This window comes from Pinus tabuliformis, chromosome 8 (assembly GCF_031772625.1).
Source record: "Pinus tabuliformis cultivar Carrire ecotype Pingquan chromosome 8, CPIR1, whole genome shotgun sequence".
Taxonomy (NCBI): domain Eukaryota; kingdom Viridiplantae; phylum Streptophyta; class Pinopsida; order Pinales; family Pinaceae; genus Pinus; species Pinus tabuliformis.
This window is the reverse complement of record NC_142294.1, coordinates 2,017,874,092-2,017,891,897: the sequence shown is the minus strand read 5'-3', so window position 1 is coordinate 2,017,891,897 and position 17,806 is coordinate 2,017,874,092.

Below are 17,806 nucleotides of genomic sequence, written 5' to 3'. Positions count from 1 at the left end.
TAATATTAAACCCGAGGGATTAATATTATAAACCCAGAAGATTAATAAACCAAAATGATTGTTAATATTATAAACCTAAGCAATTAATATTATAAATTCAAGGGGTTAATAATATTATAAACTCAAGGGATTAATAAACCCAAGGGATTAAAATTATAAACCCTATGATTATAAATCTTAAGATTATAATCCCTAATATTAATATTATAAACCCAAGGGATTAATATTATAAATGCAATGGATTAATAATATTATAAACTCAAGGGATTAATAATATTATAAACTCAAGGGATTAATAAACCCAAGGGAATATTAATATTATAAACCTAAGGGATTAATATTATAAACCGAAGGGAATAATATTAAACCATAGGATTAATATTATAAGCCCTATGATTATAAACCTTAAGATTATAATCTATAATATTAATATTATAAACCCAAGGGATTATTAATATTACAAACCCAAGGGATTAACAATATAAATCCAAAGGATTAATAATATTATAAACATGAGGGATTAATAAACCCAAAGAATTGTTCATATTATAAACCCATGGGATTAACAAACCTTAGAGATTAATAATATCATAAACCGAGAGGAATAAATATTATAAACTCAAGGGATTAATATTAAACCCTAAGATTAATATTATGAACCCTAGGATTAATAATAAACTTTAGGTTTCGAAGCAAGGTCTGGGCAGGAAGCAGCTCTATTTCTGTAGACGCCTCTGGAGCCTTAGGCGGTCTAGCCATACTGTGGAACCCGCATATTATCTCATTATATGACTTCCATGCCACCCTCCATCTTATTCAAGCCTCCTTCCACCTCATAGGCACCAGAATCCATGGGCATCTCACAAATGTTTATTTTCCACAGACAATACAACAAAAATTGGATCTGCTGGAAACGATCTCCATCCTTAATGAAAATAGGCAATTCCCCCTCTGGATCGGCGACAACGACTTCAACATAATAACATCCATGGAAGAGAAACAAGGAGGTAGAATCAGGCTCGACAGTGACAGCAATGGCCTCAGACAATTCATGCAGACCAATCAACTTATGGACATTCCAACCTCCAATGGAATTTTCACTTGGACTAACAAGCGTCGAGGTATTCACCATATTGCCTCCAGGCTTGATAGATTCTTCATCTCGGATAATGCAATCCACCTGGGAGGGGATTTCAATGCCTCCATTATCCCCCAAGGAGGATCTGATCATTGGCCAATTTTGCTACAATGGTCCAGGCCAGGTAACTGCTGCAACAGACCTTTTAGATTCGAAGCATTCTGGTTCACAAATACCAATTTTAAGGAAGTAGTCAACGATGCATGGGCATCTTACATCCCGCCAGAGGGAGCCAAAATGTATCAATTCCAACAAAAGTTGAAAAACTTGAAACAAGTTCTCAAAGTTTGGAATCGCACAAATTTTGGTAATATTCAGGCAAAGTGCCAACAATTGGAACAACAAATGCAAGTACTTCAACAAAATTTCATTCTAGAAGGCAGAACAGACGAACAAGCACAACAGGAGCAGATACTCTGGAACCAAATTGAAGAGCGTCGGAAACAAGAGGAAATTCTCTGGCGGCAAAAATCCCGAATCAATTGGCTAAAAGAGGGGGAGAAGAATACAAAATTCTTCCACAAAACCACAATCCAAAGGCGAATGCACAATAATATTACCTTCATCAACAATCAACAAGGTGAAAGAATCGAAGCACATGAAGATATGGAAAAGGAATTCACAGGATATTTTAAGGACATTCTAACGGAGCCCATAGACAACAGGGATGAAGCAATCAGAGCCATCACGCAGCACATTCCTAGCATCATAACTGCGGATCACAATAACAAACTGCTCCAGCCCACGTCCCTGCAGGAAGTTGAAGAAGCCATGGCTCAGCTCAAAGATGGAAAGGCTCCTGGGCCTGATGGCTTCACAGCCAATTTCTTTCATGAATTTTGGGAGCTCATTAAAGTTGAGTTATGGGATCTCGTTGAGGAATCCAGAAGCATGCACTGGATCCTCCCGGCCCTCAACACCACCTTCATAGCTTTGGTACCCAAGGGAGAAGATCCCAACGGGCCGGAAAAATACAGACCAATCGCGCTATGCAATGTAATCTACAAGCTAATCTCAAAGGTCATCGCGAACAGGCTCAAACCACTCCTTCCCTTACTCATCTCTCCAGAACAGACGGGATATGTAGAAGGCCGGCAGATCATGGATGGAATCATTCTATCAAATGAGGTAATTCACTCATTAAAGATTCTCAAAAAACCAGGTATGATTCTAAAACTAGACCTTTCTAAAGCTTTTGATAAGCTCAGTTGGAATTTCATTCACAAAATGCTTTTAGCCTTTGGCTTTAGTGCAACCTGGACCAGATGGATTATGAACCTCATCACCTCTCCCAGCTTCTCTGTATTGCTGAATCGTTCTCCCTCATCTCCCTTTCGACCCTCTCACGGCATTAGGCAGGGGGATCCACTTTCACCTTTTCTCTTTGTTCTAATGGCAGAAGGTCTAAGCAGACTTCTCAAATCTGCTATCGCCTCTCAAGCTCTTAAGGGTATCTCCATCCATGGCCTCAATCCTCTGTCCCATCAGCAGTTTGTTGATGACACCATGTTATTCGGTCATCCATCCTTGAGAGAAGCCTCTGTATTCAACTCTCTACTCTCCCTTTTCTCCGATGCCTCTGGCACTACCATTAATGCCTCAAAATCTCAGCTCTTCTTTTTTAACACCCCCCCCTTTACGCAAAGAAATATTGCCAGAATTTTGGGATTCACCATATCCCATTTGCCGTCCAAATACCTTGGGGCTCCTCTTTCTGATTCAGCCATCAAACATGCTTCCTGGAGGTCTCTCCTTGATAAGCTTGAATCAAAGCTCTCATCTTGGACCTTCCGTGCTCTAAATATGGCAGGCAGACTTGTCCTGATCAAATCGGTCTTACAAGCAATGCCACTGTACCTCTTTTCCATCATGGCAGCTCCAAAATGGGTCCTTAAAGCCATTCGCAACCTCCAGCACAACTTCCTCTGGGGCTCTACTGGACGGAATCGAAAATGGGCTCTTGTTAATTGGAAAGAAGTTTGTAAAATCAAATCAGAAGGAGGACTAGGACTACGGGATCTGCTTCAAAGCAACAATACAATGGGAGCACGAATGTGGTGGAATTGGATCTCCAAACCTCATTCACCATGGGCTCGATTATGGCAAGCAAAATATGCCCCGGGAAGTCAATGGAGCGATCTCATAAGAATCAACTCCACAGCCCAAGGATCACCCATCTGGAACACTGCAAAGATTCACAGCCACTTCATTCAAGAACACAGCTTCTGGGAAATCCACTCAGGCACGACAGCAAAGTTTTGGGAGGATTCGTGGCAGCAGCTCCCTAAACTTGCAAATCTATTCCAAAAGCCCCTCTGGCAATCTCATATGCAGCAAGCGAACCTTATTCAGGTTCACCAATTCTGGAAACAATCCGGACATCATGAATACCAATCATGGAAACCAGCGAGCAGCTGGCAGAGGGATTGGCAGGGAGAAATATATTCAGATATTGATCAGGAACTCACATACCGAAGAATTCGTTACTCCAACCAGCAGGACAAGCTCAGATGGGGTCACACGCCCAAAGGCACATTCACCACTAAAGAAGCACATCAACTGCGCTATTCAGACCTCCAAGTGGACAAAGATCAAATATGGGGACGAGTTTGGCTACCAGGGTTATGGCCCAAGATCTCAACCTTCTTATGGCTACTAAGTAAAAGGCGCATTCTCACATGGGACAATTTGATAAAAAGGGGATTCATTGGGCCATCTAGATGCCCAAATTGCAATCTCAACTCTGAGACCATCAACCATTTAATGGAGACATGTCCGCTAGCTAAGAAACTTTGGGAGAAAGTTGAGAAATGCAACAAGAGAACAGAACCCAGGGGGGAGGATGTAACGGAAAATATCAGGAACTGGAACAAGAACCCGTTCAAAAGCCAGCTTCTCAACACTTTATGGAGTCTCATACCAGGATTTTTGTATTGGATTCTCTGGAAGGAGCGAAACTACAGAATCTTCAACAACACATCCCGGTCAATAGACTCTCTGTGGCTCATCTACAAAAAAAACATCCAAGAAACCTTAGCCATAAGATCCTGGTATGATACAGACATGCCAGAAACGCAACAGGAGAGGGATATTTTGAAAGAATGGAATCTCGATCTTTCTGCCTTTGCCAAGGTCATCACCCGTCCCCCACGCAGCTCCACCTCCCCATCTTCCTGGTCCCCACCAGTAACCAATTCATTCAAGCTCAACTTCGATGGGGCAGCAAAAGGAAATCCTGGACCTGCTGGATTTGGAGGAATCTTCAGAAGCCATACAGGAGTACTACTGCACATTTACTATGGATCAATAGGCAAAGACACTAACAATGTAGCTGAGCTGGAAGGACTCTGGCAAGGGATCTGTCTAGCAGAACAAAAGCACTTCTTCCCTCTTGAGGTCGAAGGAGATTCTCTCATCCTTATAGCAGCGGCCAAGAGAATACAGGCAGGGGCTATAGCAGTCAAGATAGCAACAAGCTGGAGATTGCTAAGTAGATTGGAATCCCTGGAGGCAAAGCTTAAGAATCACCAAAGTATAACCTTCCAGCATGTAAGAAGAACAGCAAACCAGGTAGCAGATAGAATGGCTAACCAAGGTGTTTCTCAGCTATTACCATACTTCTCCGGCTCTTTGGACATGGTAGATGAGGATCAACTCAAAAAGGAATGCATCTCTTTGGTGCAAAAAGACCTCTCCCTCCCGGATGCGGGTGGCTCCAACGCGTAGCAGGTCAGTGGCTCGTCACATGGGCATGTGTCAGCCCGGACGAGCCACGCAATACAGGGCCGGTGGTTATTTAAGACTGGCGGCGGAAGTCCCTCTGCGGGAATTAATTCAAGTCATTTCTGTCTTAACTGCTCTCCTGGGAAGTGGAAAAATGGCGCTACAAAGGCCTGGCACCTCTGTCATTCTCCAGTAGTCTTGCATAAGGTCTGGGCATTCGGCGGTAGCGTCGGATTATTCTCTGGTTCTGAGGAAGATTGCGCAGGGATACTCCTGCTCTCTGGCCAAATTAGGGATGCAGCGTGAGCGCCTGAGAATGATTAGCAGGCGCGGAAGCTCCAGGGGTCGTGCTTCGGCTCAGAAGCATGCTATTTCTCCCTCTTCCTCAATTGAAGTTACTTCAGACCACCGTCGCTCCCGGGGAAGAGCAGCTGGCCGCGGTAGGGCAACGGAGCATGGAGAAATCATGGATGGTGGCCACTTTGCACATCCCATGGTCAGGTATCGAATTCCCTGCTCTCTGGCAAATTCAACATTCATCGTTTCGGTTTCTGTGGAGCACTGTGGCAATCCAAGAGGTCAAGAGGAAGCTCCGCAGGCAAACCCTCCTCGGGATCCAGGGATTGTTCCCACAATCGACATGCAAGTGCCTACTATAGATCTGTTACGCCCCATCAAGGATAGCTCTTCCCCAGACTCTCAGGCAGGCCCCAGCGAACCAGTGCAGAGGATCCATCTCCCCGACCCGGACATCCCCAAGCACTTCAGGGGCAAAGAGGAGGACGAACCGCACACCACCGATGATGAATAACTCGACCTGTTGTTCGCTCTTAGTCGCTAGGAAGGGAAAGTTTTCTCTGTTTGCACTCACTGTCATCTTGTATGTGTTCGGACTCAGTCCTTATGTGTCTAAGTGTTGGCTATCCATATGTTTTAAGTGTCGGTCTTATGCACTGTCCTGTGTCGTTATGCTAGTTTGTCATCGCTTCCAATTTTTGTACCCGTGTAATTTTGGACATGTTTAATCCTGGGCAATCTGTCAATCTCTCGACAGGAATCACAGGGCTACGACCCTATTGTAACACTGAAGCTATAATTTTTGACTTTTTTGTAATATAATAGATTAGTCTGATTCAGAAAAAAAAAAAAAATAATAATAAACTTTAGGAATATAAACCCTAAGATTAATAATATGAATCCAAGGAATTATAAACCTAAAGGATTAGTATGAAACCCACGAGATTAATAATATTCTAACCTGAAGGGATTAATGTTAAAAACCATAGGGATTAATATTAAATACTAAGATTAATATTAAAGACCCATGGGATTAATAATCACAAAGAATTAATATTATAAACACAAGGGATTATTATTAAACCCTAGGATTAATATTATAAACCCTAGGAATATAAAACCTAAGATTAATAATACAAACCCAAAAGATTAGAAACATTGCAACAATGATTTTTATATTGATTATATTATAAACCTTAATATTATAAATTATAAACCCAATATTAAAAATACATAATATTAAACCCCAATTATATAATGTAACAATGTGACATAGAATAAATTGCAATGTAATGTAACATTTTGACAATGATTATCAGATTGATTATTGTATTGAGACAATGTTTATAAACCCAAGGGATTAATAAACCTAAAAGATCAATAATCCAAGGATTTAATATTATAAACCCAAGGGATAAAAAAACCAAAGGGATTAATATTAAACCCTATGATTAATATTATAAACCCTAGGATTAATATTAAACCCTAGGAATATAAACCCTAATAATAATAATATAAACCCAAGGGATTATAAACCTAAGTGATTAATATTAAACCCTAGGATTAGCATTATAATCCCAAGGGATTATAAACCTAAGTGATTAATATTAAACCTTAGGATTAGCATTATAATCCCAAGGGATTATAAACCCTAGGATTAATATTATAAACCCTAAGATTAATATTCTAAACCCTAATATAATATTATACATATTATGGATTAATATTATGAACACAAGAGATTAATATTATAAATCCAAGGGATTAATAATATTATAAACTCAAGGGATTATTGATATTATAAACCCAATGGATTAATATTAGAAACCTAAGGGATTAATATTAAACCCTAGGATTATTATTATAAACCCAATGGATTAGAAACATTGTGACCATGATTGCGAGATTGATTAATATTATAATCCCTATTAATATTATAAACCCTAATATTATAAATTATAAACTCAATATTAAACCTTAATATTGTATTAAAAATCCTTAATATTAAATCTCAGTTTTGTAATGTAATAATGTGACGTTAAATAAATTACAATGTAATGTAACATTGCGATAATGTTTGTTAGATTGATTGTCATATTAATATAATGTTTGTCGCAATGCGACATTTGATAACTTTTTGTATCATTCCAACATCATAGTATTAAGCTATAATATAAAACCCTAACATTATAAAATTTGATATAATAAACCGTAACATTAATATTATAAACCCTATTTTTAAACCACAATATTATAAATTATACACCCCATATTAAAGTCTAATATTAAATACAAAATAAAAAATTTCAGCCTTTGGATGTCAATCTCAACCTTTTCCTGGATTTGGTTTATCCATTGACTTAATTTAAAGATAGAGTTAACATATATGGAGAGATTTCAATTATATTAGTTATTTCTTTATGCCAATTAATATTTTGGAAATAATAACTTTGATTTAAAATTTTTCAATTAAATATAACAATTAATCATAAGGCTATTATTTATAGAAAATTTTGAATTCTATTTACTATTTCATTAATCTAAATCATGTTTCATGTATATAGATTTTATTGTTCCAAATTTTCATATAAAGCTTATAAAAATGGCATTATTATAGTAAACTTAATCTTATCATATTTTTGTATTAATGAAATAATTTAATATATCTTATACGATAAAATTCTATTAAAGTATGTTAGTTTATGGGGTGTAGCTTAATGGTTGTCACTCTAATATGAAGTGTTGGATATCACCTAATGTAATTAGCTATCACTTTTCAGAACACATGAAGGTGATTATGAATTTTTGGCTATGCCATTTGGACTTAAAAATGCATTTTCAACATTTCAAAGCTTGACGAATTCTATTTTTAAACCATTAGAAATTTTGTGCTAGTATTTTTTGATGACATACTAATTTACAAAAAGTCTTGGGAAGAGCATGTACAACATGTTGACAAGGTTTTAACACTACTAAAAGAGAAAAAACTGTATGCAAAGACTTCCATGTGTGCCTTTGAGACTCAATAAGTGAAATATTTGGGTCATATTGCATCACACGATGGTGTCAAGGTGGATCTTAACAAAATCAAAGCTATGAGGGGATGGCCAATCCCAAATACTTGAATAAAATTAGAGGGTTCTTAGGATTGGTAGGATATTACCTCAAATTTGTCAAGAATTATGGTAAAATAGAATCACCTCTAACAAAATTATTGAAGAAGGAACCAATTGCATTGACTAAAGTAGCAACCAAAGCATTTGAAGAACTTAAAGATTCTATGTGTACAACTCTCATCTTAGCAACACTTGACTTCAAAATATTATTATCTGTGGAGTGTGATGCCTTAGAACATGGAATTGGTGTAGTTTTGATGCAATAAGGAAGACCCATTGCCTTTAAAAGTAGCGAATTTAAAGGAAATAACTTACTCAAACCCTTTTATGAAAAATAAATATTGGCCATACTACATGCAATTAAGAAATGATGTTCATACCTAATAGGAAGGCACTTCAAAGTAAAAATAGATCATGATAGTCTAAAGTACCTCTTGGAGAAAATATTATCTTCAGAAGAGAAATAAGAATGGGCCACAAATATGTTGGGTTATGACTTAAAAATTATCTACAAAAAGGGAAAACCAAATATTGTGGTAGATGCACTCTCAAGGAAAGAGGAAGTCACAAATAGTTTTCTATGTGCTATTTCCATTCCAAAGTATAACTAGGTGGAGGATGCAAGAATAGAATGGTAGAAATTTGAGAAGATATGCAAGATCATTCAACAACTATAGGAGGACCTTGATGCAGTAGAAAAATTCACATGGAAAACTGATTTGATATGGTGCCAAGATCATATACGAAATTTCAATCCGATGCTCAGAGAGAAAGTTATGACGATTTTCCCCAGGTCACCTGTTCGGAATGTAATTCAGGAATCTGCAAAAAGACCAACTTCCTCAGATCATATCTCCGCAAATATAGCGTGAAAAGCTCTGAAATTCGGACCCAAGGTTCAACGCGATTTCTTCTCAAATAGTTTTTTTTTAGCTTCTGAAACGTTGCAGAAAAGACGTTATAGCGAAAATGCCACGATGACCTATTTGGAGTAGCGAAACCCTAGAATCCAAAGCTCTGATACCAAATGCTATGAAACCAGCTCAAGAAAAAGATAGAAAAGATAGATCAACGCCTTAGAATTCAGCCTCTTCGAGGGGGAAACCTCCTTTACATTACATAAATGAACAATTTTTAGATGATTCAAATGACAAAACCTCCTTTTTATATATAGGAGTCTAAGGAGTCACAATATAACCTAGCCGACCTAACAATAATAATATAAAGCCACAAAAATAACAATAGAGGGATTCTATGGGGCACAGTAATAACAATATGGCGACAATAGGGGCACAACAATATTAATAAGGGATAAAACTACAATAGTAATGGGGTAATCACTAGTATTATAGGGACCCAATATACAATTTTCATATAAGGGGACATTTAGGGTTATTAAAGACATAACATAGGATCAAGAAAGTTTTCTTGGGAATGTATTCAAGTAGACGTGCAAAAATTTGTGGTGGAATGTATGTTATGCCAACAAAATAAAGGAGAAAATATCAATTCCTTATCACTCCTTCAAACATTAGCTATACCAAGCCAAATTTGGGAAGAAGTTTCAAAGGAATTTATTATAGGTTTACCAAAATCTAAAGGAGAAAGTTTCATTATCGTAGTGGTAGATTGAATAACAAAGTATGTCCACTTTTTCTCTCTTTATCATCCTCTTAAAGAAAATATTATGGAAAAATAATTCATGGAAACAATGAAAAAGATACATGGAATACCAAAAATTATTGTAAGTTATAGTGATCAATTTTCACTAGAAAATTTTTGAAATAAAGTATTTTCTTGTATGGGTACTCAATTGGCTCATAGCTCATCTTAATATCCACAATTTGATGAGAAAAATGAGATTGCGAATACATTTTTAGAAGGATATACACATTTATTTGCATCTAATAAATAGAAAAAATTATTCAAATGGTTTCCCTTGGTAGAATGGTGGTACAACACATCCTTCCATGCTTCATAAAAAATGTCAGCATTTATTGCACTTTGTGCATATAATCCTGCATCCATCACATCACCCTTGAAAGGGACTATAGAGACTCAAGCAATAGAGGACCACATCCAATACCAACAAGAGGTTGTAAAACTATTGAATGACAACTTTGTTATGACACAAAATAAAATGAAACAGTTCAAGTAGATCAACATTGCAATGAAAGGGATTTTGAAGTGGGGGATTTCATATTTATGAGACTGCGCCCATATAAACACAAGGACAATAAATTAGCTCCAATATAGTATGGCCCCTATAAGATGTTGTAGAGGATTAGAAGTACGACCTACAAATTGGAGTTGCCTCCATCTTCACATGTACATCTAGTATTCCATGTTTCTTGCTTAAAGAAGGTTATCAATGATAAAATCCAATTCCAAACTCTTCTATTAGAGATCAATGAGAATGGAAAATATTATTAGAACCAAAAACAAATTTTCAAACAAGGGCTAAATAATTAAGAAATCAATCAATTACCAAGTACCTCATCAAATAAAAGAACTTACAAGTGAAAGAAGCAATATGGGAAGATGAGTATTTCATGCAGAAATACCCAATGTAGATAGTCAAGTATTAAGGACAACACTTCTTTGAAAGGCAGGGGCATGCTAAGTCGTATATAATCCCCATCTAAACTCAAAAACATATAATTAAGCCCTATATATTGAGTAATTACATTTATATTATTATATTGTTATGTATGCTAAAGCCCCTCATGATTCCATTTTCTTAATAATTGTATCATTTGTCTCATACACACACACACACAGTAGGAGACCTAGTCTTAGGATAATCAAATATTGTCTTGTTCATTGCATTTGTTGTATAAGGAGACCCCCCCCTCAAACTAGACTATAATTATTAGTTTCTTATCATTTTTAAGGTGCATGGATAATAATAGGAAGACCCTCTATTTACCTCTTAATTATTCACACATATACAATATGAGTTTTCAATATACAAGGAATTGGGCCCTTGAATTACTCTCAAAATACAACAATAAACAACCCACTTAGTTTACCAAAACCTGAGCCTCAAACATAAACAAGAGACACACCAACTTGATCAAACCTTCCTTGAATGACTCAAGCACAAGGGTTCGTCGGTGTAAGCTTATGAGGCTACTTGCTTTGGCTACAAAAACTCTCAACATGCTATTGTGATACAAATCCCAAACCCGTGGCTCACTCCTCCAACTCACACATAAGGAAATTTGTTCCACCTCCTTGACTTGACACGTACTCTACCACAAGGGTAAAGTGAGTCCCATGTGAATTTCTCTACACAAATTAGACATGCACCTTATCTAGATAAGAGATATTTGCATCCTTGCTTGCTTCAACTTGTCTCTCTACTCAAAAACATATACATAACTCATGGATGAAGGAATGTGTTGCATTAACTAATGATTGTTTCACTTGAGCCAATGCTTCACTTAGCTTGTCCAAACTTTATTCCACCACATATATCAATAGAAACCATTATCTTACAAGCACTTATATTGAAGCCAACTCTGAATGGGTTAAGTCAACGCTCCTTTCCAAGTCCTTCATGGCTTTGCATGTCACAAATCATTGTAAGGAACCAAAAATTTTGGTTGGTTGAGAGGACTCGTTCCATAGGTTGACTTGTTTCAACCTCTCTTCTTAGGCACACTCATCTTGACTTTGGAACACTCACCTCGTTTCAACTCAACTTAGTAAGAGTGAACTAATTCTTGGGGTGCTTGGTTTACATTGTGACTTGAATCGAGATGCGAAGCGTGCTCGTGGGTTTCTATGGGCCTTAAACCTGTGAATGTGGGCATGTTGATGGGCATGATAGGATTAAAAAAGAGAGAATAAAATGAAATATTCATTAAAAGGATTTCAAGATGTTGATAGAGAAGCACACGTAGGAGAATCGAGGCTAAAACATAGATCCTCAAATACAACCTGGACAAGAGGGGAAGATAAATTGCTAACATAAGAGAATGGAGGGGAGCTGACCAAGGAAAGTGCTGGGAGGGAGACTCACTAACAAAGAAGGAGAATCATGAGGGGGAGAGAGGAGCCTAGAGAGGTAATACATAAGGAGGCCACAAGGGAACTAACATTGGGAAAACATAGGGGCCGACAAACCAAACAAATACATAATGTAAAAAGAAGAAAAAAGGAAACAAAGAGGAAGAGGTAAGATAGAGTGTAGAGAGGACAATCCTGGACGAGTGCATTCAAATTTCACAAGAACGAAATGGTTTATCCAGTGGCAAGAGGTACCTCAATTATAGATGCAGTGAGAATTTTTCATGAATGTGGTGAAGTGCCTAGTGAAATTGGAAGGAAAACATGGCTACTTGGGGGAAAAAATGCTCAAGCAGTCTAGTAGTAATTTACCTTAAAACTATGGTCAACATTGGTAATGTGAGGACCTTCCTCACTATGTTTTCAGAGGTGAACCAAAAACTAGAGGTGTGTGCTAGGCTAGTTCTTAGGATGATAGAATAGCAGAGGGGCCCTATAATATATTGTGTTTGTTGAAGCCTACTTATGGAGAAAAAACCTCCAACGATCAATGTTGTTACAACTGTGAAATTCCTGAACCAATATGGGAGTATCCATGCTCGACGTTAGCTTGGAATGATGCTTTGCATGGAAGAAGCTCTAGCATGTAGACTAGAGATTCAAATGGTAATCGAGGGATATTTGACTAGTGTGTGGAGTGCAAAGGTGTTTAATTACGATGGTAAATGTTTTTAAGTGGTGTCACCTCAAATTCATTCACATTTTAACAACCACTAAAAGTTTGTGTTTCCATGTCCCATAGTCTCTTGTCTAGGTGGGACAACGACACCACTCATGCTTAAAAAGAACCCCATATGAGAAAAGATAAATGTTACCACCTTTTAAGTACATTTATTTCCACATTGTTTATTCCCAGATTATTAACACTATAACAATTAATAAGATAACATTTTCTTTAGTCAAATTATTAAATGGTGTATATTTATGTTTATATAGCGTGTAGATTTTTTCTATAAAAAAAAGGTGTACATGGATCAATATACAATTAATTAATATTTTAAGTTAATTTTAAAAGTCAATTTAGTTTGTATGTAATTTAAAAGTTAAAACAAACAATGCATTTACAAATGTTTAATTATGTTAAATCAAAGTCTTATTTATTTTATTTTTAGTGGATGTTCTTCATCATCATCAATAGTATATTGTCTCTACTTAAGACTCTAGATCTACCAAGTGCCCAGAGGGATCAAAATCTAAAAGAGGTTTGCATGTTTTGATCCCTCTTGGTGCTTGATAGATATGGAGTTAAGACGAATCAAGATTGGTTTAATTTTCACCTTTAAATCTATATATACTAATATGCATGTTTAAACATGTATCTTAACCAATACAACATTTAATACAAAACTGCATATATTGTGTACCGCAAACATACATCTTATATTAGAGGAACATTAAATCTAAAGACAATGTCAACAAAACCTCTGAACAATAGTGATAACACATGAATTAGAACCTAAAGTAAAAATGTCAAAAACATCCTGGGATGCATTTTAATTCTAATAAAAAATAAATTTCTCAGAAGCAATACTTCTCTTACTTTGTACCATCTAAGAGTGTATGCAAAATATTACGAAAAGGTCTCTAACAAATTGTTAGTGGAAAAAACAGCAAACCTATTTTTTTTCTTGGCAATTTGACCTTTTATTTATTTTTTGAGACGTTATGTGAGTGTATGTGCATATAGATAATAAAATTATTTCTTATACCCACAAATATTCAGACCAACTCTATGAATTTATTAATTGAAACACACTCAGGGAAAAAACACAAATCATTAGATTATGTTATTTCTCGAAACCTATCACTTTAAACCATTTTTCTATATCACATTTCAAAGTTCTATTATCTGCTAAATACCTCTCATTCCGTGCTTAAATGGACTCTGCCTCTAATGGTAGATGAGAGCGAGAATGATGTTTTGAGTAAACTGGTCACAATAGAGGAAATTCACAGTGTCCTTCTTACATGTGCCAGAGAAAAGAGCCTTGGACCTGACGGGTGGGGGGTTGAGCTATACATTCACTTCTTTGAGATTATGTCCTTGCATCTTCTGGAAGTGGTGGAAGAATACAGGGTTAAGGGATACATCTTGGGAGCCACTAATGCAACCAACATTGTTTTAATTCCCAAAAAGAAGTATCTTAATACATTCCAATATTTTTTTCCCATTTCCCTCTACAACTCTGTTTACAAATTGATATCTAAGCTTACTATTGTAAGACTTAAAATCTATTTGCTTGACCGCATTTCTCAGGAGAAATTTGAGTTTTTAGATGGGAGACAAATACAAGACATGGTGGCCATTGCGCAGGAATGCCTCCATTCCATTAAGGTGAAGAGGCTAAAATCATGTCTTATGAAGATTGATAATAAGTCATTTGACAATGTAGACTGAGAATTCTTGAGATTGATCCTCCAAAAAATTGACGTCATTATACAAAATGCCAATTGGATCATGGCATGTGTGAACTACGCCAATTTTGTTGTGATTATCGACGAATTCTTGACTTCTTTTTTCAAATCTTTTAGAGGTCAACATCAAGGTTGCACGTTATCACCCATTCTTTTTCTTGTCATCATGGAAGCACTTAGTAGGAGGATTGCAGATTATAAATCCAAACGATTGATTTTGGGCATCAAGAAGACTTGACAAATCAGTGTCACACAATTGATGTTTGTCGACGATCTCCTAAGTGGTGGTGCAACATCTATTTTAGAATGGACTCATTTTCATCACATCCTCTCTTCATTTGGTTATGCTTCTGGCCTCAATATGAATTTGAGAAAATATGAACTGATATCTTCTCATGTGGATGATGGAGAGATTGTGAAAATATGTGGTCTTTTCAGGATCTATGTTCGGCCTTTGTATTTTAACTTTGTATACATGGGTTTTAAAATTAAGCCAAACCATTATATGAATGTTGATTAGAGCTGGATTATAAAAAAATTGAACTCAAATTGGCACATTGGTCATATAGGTGGCTTTCTATAGGAGGTAGAATTATTTTTATTAGATCTGTTTCACAATCATTATCAGTTTACTAGATGCACTTATATAAGTTGCCAATGGAAATCATTCACAAGATAGATGTTATCTTGGCTAGATTCCTATGGTCTAGAAACAATCTGTCTAGGAAAATACACCTGGTTCACCTGCCCCTTATTGCTAAAGCTGTTGATAAGGGGGGATGGTTTATATTGGATATGGTCTCATTTAGTCAGGCTTTCATTTGCAAGAGTTTACTAAGAGGATTATCTGGGAGGGGCATCTAATGACATATCATCTAATGTAAATACTTGGCATATAAGGATTTTGACGACTGGATCAAAGAAGGTGTGAGATTTTCCCCTTCCTCCTCATATATTTGGCGTAGTATGATGAGGAACATATGCTGGTTATTTGCGACCCTCTGTTGGGAGGTTGGAAATGGAAATAGGATCAGTGTTGGCTTGGATGCTATCAGGGGTCTACAGGGAGCTCATTCATTATCTGTTCCTCTCCTACAACATCTGCATGGAAGAGGTATCTTTATTTTCTCTCATATTATCTCATTTCGGGCACTCTCTCCTACTATACATACTTGGCTACGGGAGGAGGACATTGATATTTTTGGTTGTATGGCTACAAAGTGGGATCTATATTTTAGGCAGGTTATGGCTGCAAGGATTTTTATTTCTGACATGATGGATAGGATGAGTTGGAATGGAAAAATTCATGAGAGCCAGATCATTGTCAGCGAAACTTACAAATACATTTCCAATCCAACTCCATCAGCTGAGGACCATATTTGGCTACAAAAGTCATGTGAATGGGCGTTTCCACTAAAACTTAAATGTTTCAATTGGCTAGCATTAGATGGGAAAATCCTCACTTTGGAGATCCTATCTCGCAGAGGCTTTATCAATCAAAATATATGTTCTCTTTGTATGCAACATTCAGATGATGTGACTCATCTTTTTCTTAGGCACCCAATCGCTACTGAAGTATGGAATTTTGTCTTACATACCTTTCATATTGGAGGAATCTAAATTCAACATTCACTAGAGTCATACTTTGAACATTGGTTTGAGACTCAACATGAATTTTGTACCTTACCCTTTTATATCATTTGGGGAATTTGGCGCTGTAGGAACCATAGGATATTTGAGCATAAAAGGGTAGATGTAAGGCATATAGTGTTGGGGATTGTGGCCTACTACTTAGAAATAGGTCCCAAGATTAATGTACTAAAACCAAGGAAGATTATAAAATAGGATGTGTGGAAAAAGCTTTCGGTTGGATTCTTTAATGGTGCCTGTTCCAACAGTCAATGTGGATGTGGTGCTCTCATTCTCATCAAACTTGTTTCTATTACCATTTCTGGTGGGAGGGTGGGAGGGGAACCAACAACAGGGCATAAATCATTGCATTATGGGGCGTACTCTACACTATGAACTGACTCAAAATCAAAAATTTACAGGTCTTTAGAGATTTTAAAGGCTGCATAGACTGGATCAAGGGGCTCTCCTGTTTCCAACCTCCTTTATTGTCATATTGGATGAAGCACATTCACATTTTGGAATGATCCTTTCAAAACATCTCTAGCTACAAGCACATCTATAGGGAGCATAACCTCATTATTGATATGCTTTCAAAAAGAGGAGTTACATCAGCACCTAGGGTCATTCATTATTCTATTTACAAACATGACTCCATGATTGAATCTAAGAGTATTCTTGTTTTCTAGTTTCTGCAATTTTTCTTGTTATTTCATATTGTACCGTGTCCCGTTTTTTTGGTCCATTATACCTCTTTTCATTTTCTCTATCCCTAACTCATTGAAAGATTAGCGAATGATAAAATTAACAATTACATATATAAGAATTATATCTATAATGGTTTTGTTGTGTATCTAAATACTCATAATTTTGTAAGAAACAAACTGAACTGAACATAGAATGATCTATGTAACTTGTACTCTCTTTTCTATATATAAAAGATAGGAAAAATATTCAAATGATACTATAATAGGTGGGATATTACCATGTTTATTTATAACATGCATATAAACTGCGCAATAAGGATTGAATCTCAAGCATTTTAATTGCATAGTTAATGACGTAGTGAAATAACATGATAATGCATGGTGGTGCAATGTCTTTACCATAATTTCATTTGCATTTCTTTGAATTATTTTAAATTATTTTTTTAATAGGTTGCATTAGAGGAATATCGAAGAGCCAGAAGAGTTTCATGAAATAGTTGAACACGATTATAAAGAAATGGTTGAAAATGATTGACAACTAAAGAACCTAAAAATAAAGGGTGAATAGATTGATAAAGAAACATATCAACATGAACATAACTCTGTATACTAAATCACCTCCGGCCAAAACAAAAATAACAAATTCAAACATGGAAATCAGTTTGTATAATACAAAATTTACAAATCTATACTCACTTAATATATCT